We start from the raw sequence: 5,914 nt of genomic DNA, 5'->3' as shown, positions 1-5,914 counted from the left end.
GAAATGCTGTTCGTTATCTTCATATATTTTCTTTTTAAAGCAAATTTAGATTGTCATCAATATTTATTTGATGAATTACATTTTCAGCATATAAGGGAAAGAAAAGATGTGACATAAAACAGGACATGATGATTTATCCTTAAGATTATTTTCGCTAGCCAAGGGTATCTGATACGCTACTCAAGAGAGAGGCGTATCAGGAACCCTTGGCTAGCGAAGATGTTTCAGATACGAAGTCAATTTAAATGGGTTTTTTTTCTATATAAAGAAAATCTCTTAGGTAATAGTCAAATCAAATTTATTTGGAATGCATTAAAAAATTTATATCGGAGACTTTGTTGTATTATATTATTTTGAGATTTCCAAAATGACGTTTTTAATTTGTCACCCTAAATTTCATTCTTATTTTACTTCAAGAATAAACAATGAACATAAAATTCCAAAAATACCGATGGTTTCTTTCCTAAACTCACGACTGAAGGGAAGGAACAGATGCTTTTGGATCCTGAAACTAAAAATTCCCAAATTCTAGATTACAATTTAGATTAGATGATTTAATATTCATCCTCAATAGTTCTTTAAACAAAAGAAATTTGCGGCAGAGTAATCGTGGTCCTCAAAAACACCAGAAATGGAATCAGGTGCCATTTACCAAATACACTTTGTAGGAATAAATCTACAATTTCGCCTTGGGAAATGGGTTAGATCAATCTTATTAAAAGCAGACTTCTTAGATCCGCGCCGTATACACTCTGCGTAAGAGTGTATTCAGCGCGGATCTAACAAGTCTTATTTTAGATTGTGGGTTTGATATATTAAAATGTTTCAGTGTAGCTTAACCTAGCGGTCAGCTTGATTACAACAAATGATAATTGATATATTGAAGTTTTTTATCTCGTTAAAGAGTAATTCATTGATGGTTGAAACATAGTTCTGTTAGGCTCGCTCCTCGGAGGAATTATATAGAGATATACTTTGAAATTATGACTATAGTTTATTACACGTTATTTTACCTGTATATTTATGCATCTATGTCTTTTATTATCTCCATTGCATTTGCATGACACCGCGCTAAAAAGATCAATAAATGTAAATATTAAAATGGTACATATGTGTGTTATTTTGAGGATCAATTTTTTGATATCGGGTATCAAAACTATACAGTTTATGTAATGTGATAAAGTCATTAACCTTGGTTTCATATTTTATTTACTTTAAATTCATATTAAAGGCAGATTAAATGACATATAATACATATAATAAAAATAAGATATACCTACTTAGACGTTTACTTTAATTTAACGATATATATACATATACAGTTTGCACTCTGTGATGAATATATTTATTATTCCCAATCAGGGCTCATAAAAGCATTTAATTATAATAATCGATTATTAAATAGAGCATTAAGTGTAATTATAATTATTACAAATGTAATGACAGTAGCATTCAGCACTATTTTAACATATTCTTCGTCCTTCTACACATGGTTGAAAAGTTATTTATAATCAGATAATTATTGCTAACATATCATTGCTAACATGTAAAATATAAATAAAAAATTGTTAAGTAACATGTACCACCATGTACCATTATGCAAAAATGCATGCTACATACTCAATGCTAGCATAAAATATAACGTGGTATATTTTATAAATATCTATGTCAAAATTACAAAAGATACGACAATGCTTTGGTACTTTATAAGTCACCAGGTTTACATATCTCATGACTAAACAAACATGCATTGACTGCCGAAGATATACATGTATTGCTCCCTTGATCAACCCACAGAGGGATTTTAGAACATCAAAAAATTTACAATTCATCTCCAACTTGGTAAGAAGAATAATTTGTACAGGTTTCTGTTGCCCTCAACTTTGTAGTTACTTTGTGTTGTTCAGGTGATAATAGTGATAGGCAATTTTCAAAAACCAAACTAGTTTCTTAATTTTATATAATTTTCATGTTTTTTCCCCTTTGTAATTTTTTCATATGCACCATTCATATGTATAATGATTGCAAAATAATTCCCTGTTTTATGTTTTGAAATGTAATGGTTTAGCCCAGCATATGAAGGAATAAACATACCATAAAACGCTACATGTATGACTGAGGTTTACATGTGTAAGCTTTGAGCTTACTTTGAAGGTATGCCTCATTTAATAATGGGAAAGAAATCTATAGATTTTCTTTATGGTTAAAACGATGAAAATCTTTGTAGATTCATAGTGTAAACATACTTATATTAACACCTAGAGACTCTTGACGGTACCAATAAATTCTACATTTAAATCTTATTGGGAAAATAATAACATTTATACTATATGAATACAGTATGGATGATTTGTATAGTAAGAATCCCAACGAAGAGCACTTACCTGTACGCATCAGGAAAGATGACATTTGATGAAATGTCGTAAGACCTTTCAAAGCTGCAGTTATCCTGTTCATTCTGTCAAAAGTATTTGAATATACTTTATTATACAGGTAATAGATAGTCTGTAGTCTGTAATTGAAACTTAAAAGTCTAGAGACTTGCCAAACATTTCTAATTTATTTTTGATATAGTAAGGACGGGGGTGGGGGCATTTCTAGAAGGGCACTTGTAGGGGATGGGGGGTTTGAATTTCCATTACTTGAGAATGTCACTAAATCAATAAATCATATATGTATATCTTTGACATACTTGAACAGAGGATTTTTAAAGTTATTTCCAACATATAAATTGATTTCCCATTGTGACCTCTCCCCTCACCCCAGAACACTATTTGAATAAATTTAAATCATCACTACTTGCAGATGCTTACATGTCAATGTAACTTAACAAAACTTTTCTGTTCTGGAGAAGATTTTTTTCCTACGTATCCTTGCACAATTCTTTGATCCCTCACTCTGGCCTCACCCTAACCCCGGGGGTCATAATTTGAACCAACCTTAATCTAAACCACCTTCCATTAGTTTTATATATAAAAAGTTACTAATCATGGATTTGGTGTTCTCCAGAAAATTTTAAAAGATATTTTCAGCATATATTCAGCATATATTCATATGTAAAAATTGATCCAAGTTTGTGTCCCCACCCTACCCCCAAAAATTTTGATTTGAACAATCTTGAAATTATACTACATGAGGATGCTTCGATATATAAATATCATACCAGGGCTTTGCCGTTCTTGAGAAGATTTTTAAAGTTTTTTCCTACATATTTCTATGTAAATCTTTGATTGCCCATTATGGCCCAGCCCTACCCCCAGACGTCATGATATGAACAAACTTGAATTAACTCTAACTAAAGATGTTGTCCATTAATACCACCAATCTAGGCTGATTTTGAAGAGAAGATTTTAAAAAGATTTTTCAAGCGTATTCCTACGTAAATCTTTGATCAGCCATTATGGCCCACCCTATTCTCGGGGGTCATAATTTGAACAAACTTGAATCTACACTACCTGAGGATGCTTCCAAATGTTTCATCTTTCCTGACCCAATGGTTCTGGAGAAGAGGATATAAAAGGATTTTTCCTATATATTCCTATGTAAAACTTTGATCAGCCATTGTGGCCCCGCCTTACCATCTCGGGTCATGATTTATAAAAACTTGAATCTACACTGCCTGAGGACAAATTTTGATCAGAAAAGCTCACCTGAGCTTATTTGATGCGATGATCAAATAAAGCATTTACTACAATGCGATGGAGCAATAAAGACGACGGTGTAGCCATAAATGAGGTGGCAAGCGTGTTAAACCACGATGATTCGATGAAGATGGTGCAGTGGCAAGCAAGAGCGATAGCGCAAAGACGTAAAATACCATTACTTGATGGTCTGATGACGATATCGATTAGCAATGAAAAGTTATGATGTTTAAAATCGATCACATTGTCATTGTATTATCGTGCATCGCGTTATCATCACCGCGCTATCGCACTGTCGCTAAATCGCAATTGAAGCATCGCGTCATAGTCGGCGCATAATTATTTCGTCAGTCGGTTTGCGACATGGTGCAAAGGTGAATCTCTCCAGGTTCTATATTCTTTTATTTTATGGTAACAGGTGCGTATATCTTCCACCCAAATATCCATTAAATAGATAAGGGTGTTCGTTGCATAGTTCCTACGTCGATTTAGCAAGACATATTACATTTTCTTTCATAAATTTACTAGTACTTGACAGTTGCGTCATGAAATATCGACAAATTATCCTAAACAACCCTTAGTGTAAATTGTATTGGAGAAAAAGATAAAATTATTACCGATTTACATTTATATATGAATATCTTAATTTCATAGAAAGGGATATTCCAATTTTGGTATCCTTATAGTTCGAAGAACCAAATGGGACAGACAGGCAAACAGCTAGACAGACGGACGGACGAGATGGAAACTTAAAGCCCTTCAACTCTTGTTTCACCGGTTTGGGACTAATAAAGCACCAGTAACTATTAAAGTAATTTTCATCCAATGAAACATCTTTTCCACATTTTTTTTGTGTGTTTAAAAATTTATCAAGAGTAGGTATCAATGAAAGAAAAACCTAGTGAATTTAACTAGTTTGCCTCGTAAAGTGTTTAGATTATTTGTCATATGAAATTAGTAAACTATCTTTACTGGTTAAGATTGTGAATTGTGGAGAGAGGTCGTTTAGATATTAAACACCTTGTAGTAAATATGCCTTATACCTAGTAAAACTACTTTCAAGGTAGTGATTGTATGGACAGTAAATTAACTAGTTTTCTAGACTAAGTTATTTTTTGACACTGTATCTTCAAATAAGATGTAAATCATTTTAAAAAATAATTTCAAATTACGGATGCAATAAGATGTTTCGAAGTACAGTTATATTAAATTATCTATGAAAAGTATAATTTTATCACCAAGAAGTCTCTAACTTACCGACGATATTGTTGCCATGCTTCTTAGAAATTTTGAAGTTCTCTGCGATCTTCGATCGCTGTTATAGTTAATTATTGATTGATTTTTTCTTTAACAAAAATAAACGCACGACATTTCAAATAAATCTTATCAGCTATTGTTTTGCAAGAGGAAGTAGTAGAAATATTGCAACGATAAGCCCGTGCACATATGTGATATAGACATTTGTTTCTAATATGAACACTTTATATTTATTTTTCCCTTCATGACGAAATGAGACTGCGTATTATTATACATTTTTTGAAAGGTTTATATGATGAATAATCATTCAAAATGAGCGTAGACAGTTTTGAAGTTTATAAAATTATTAATTTTCTATTAATTTCACATTTACCCACAGGAACTGCCGAATTGATGGTGTAACCCCCCCCTCCCCCGGGCTTATGAGAATTTTATTACACACAGAAACCTATCAAAATTACAGTATTTCCTATAATTAGTCTATAATTCTTATATTTCAATATCTGATATCATTTTCAGCTTTTGTTAAGATTTAGAGATTGGCCCTATACGGTATATATAGTATTTTTATATACCGTAGAGGAATATTGAGGGTAAAGAGATTAGTTTAACTTTTTTCTGTAGTAAAATATTATACATGTGTATTGAAAAAATAGTTAACCCCTTTGGCCCCATCCTCTGTTCCTGTAGTCACTTTGAATATTCATGTGCCATTTTTTCTACAAGATGTTCAATATCAAGTAAGAAAGCCATGACTGTCAAGCATTTACGTGAACTATGTCACAACTTTCTGACTATTTCATCTGAAATTATGTAAAATCCAATCTGTTTATTAAAACATTCAATTCAGTCTACTTCATATTCAGTAAATCTTTGAAACGGAAAAGTTCACTTGAGCCTTTGGCTAAGATGAGCTAAGAAAAGGAATTCGGGAGAAATAACAGTTCAACTGTGCACCAAAAACGCACTTAATTTTGTATACCGTTTCATTTATTCAAAATTAGTTATAAGGTACA

The 5,914-nt window shown here is 32.0% G+C and overlaps 1 long non-coding RNA gene across 1 annotated transcript; it reads right to left on the bottom strand.

Annotated features, from left to right (window-relative positions):
* Window positions 1-987: 987 nt before the first annotated feature.
* On the bottom strand, window positions 988-4,918 carry LOC134245414 (uncharacterized). The gene is made up of 3 exons (XR_009987418.1): window positions 4,899-4,918; window positions 2,385-2,458; window positions 988-1,071 (listed from the first exon to the last, which is right to left on the bottom strand). It is a non-coding gene; the product is annotated as an uncharacterized LOC134245414 (long non-coding RNA).
* Window positions 4,919-5,914: the final 996 nt, after the last annotated feature.

The sequence above is a fragment of the Saccostrea cucullata genome, unplaced genomic scaffold (genome assembly GCF_032062105.1).
Source record: "Saccostrea cucullata isolate Sc308-1 unplaced genomic scaffold, CSIRO_AGI_Scuc_v1 ctg20995, whole genome shotgun sequence".
NCBI lineage: Eukaryota > Metazoa > Mollusca > Bivalvia > Ostreida > Ostreidae > Saccostrea > Saccostrea cuccullata.
The sequence above is the reverse complement of the archived record's forward strand: the minus strand, read 5'-3'. Positions and strand labels throughout refer to the sequence as shown.